The sequence below is a fragment of the Carcharodon carcharias genome (genome assembly GCF_017639515.1).
Source record: "Carcharodon carcharias isolate sCarCar2 chromosome 24 unlocalized genomic scaffold, sCarCar2.pri SUPER_24_unloc_1, whole genome shotgun sequence".
NCBI lineage: Eukaryota > Metazoa > Chordata > Chondrichthyes > Lamniformes > Lamnidae > Carcharodon > Carcharodon carcharias.
In genome coordinates, this window is record NW_024470584.1 from 1,688,155 (window position 1) to 1,689,088 (window position 934).

Consider the following 934-nt stretch of genomic DNA (forward strand, 5'->3'; position numbering starts at 1 on the left):
CCCCCTCACCTCGCCTCCTTTCTCCTCCCCTCACCTCCCCTCGCCTCCCCTTTCCTCCCCTCGGTCACTCCACTCACCTCCCCTCGCATCCCCTCACCTTGCCTCCCCCTCCTCCCCTATCCTCACCTCCCCACTCCTCCACTCGTCTCGCCTCCCATCTCCCCCGCTCGCCTCGCCTCCCATCTTGTCCCCTCGCCTCCCCTCTCCTCCCCTCACCTTGCCTCCCCTCATCTCACCTCACCTCGCCTCCTCTCTCCTCGCCTCACCTCCCCTCTGCTCCTCTCGCCTCACCTCAACTCTCCTCGCCTCGCCTCCCCTCTCTTCTTCTTGCCTCATCTCCCCTCTCCTCCCCTCACCTCCCCGCTCTTCCCCTCGCCTCACCATCCCTCGCCTCGCCTCCACTCTCCTCCACTCACCTCGCCTCTCCTCCCCTTGCCTCCCCCACCTCCCCTCGCTTCGCCTCCCCTCTCCTCCCCTCACCTCACCTCCCCTCTCCTCCCTTCGCCTCGCTGCCCCTCGCCTCACCTTGCCTCCCCTCACCTCACCTCACCTCCCCTCTCCTCCCCTCACCTTGCCTCCCCTCACCTCACCTCACCTTGCCACCCCCTCCCCTCGCCTCGCCTCTCCTCACCTCCCCTCACATTGCCTCCCCTCTCCTCCACTCATCTCGCCTCCCATCACCTCCCCTCCCCTTTCTTCGGCTCCCCTTTCCTCCTCTCACCTCGCCTCCACTCACCTCGCATCACCTCACCTCCCCTCGCCTCACCTCGCCTCCCCTCTCCTCCCCTCACCTTGCCTCCCCTTGCTTCGCCTCACCTCACTGCCCCTCTCCTCGTCTCGCCTCCCCTCTCCTCTCCTTGCCTTGCCTCCCCTCTCCTCCCCTCACCTCGCCTCACCTCCCCTCTCCTCCCCTTGCCTCGCCTCACCTCTCCTC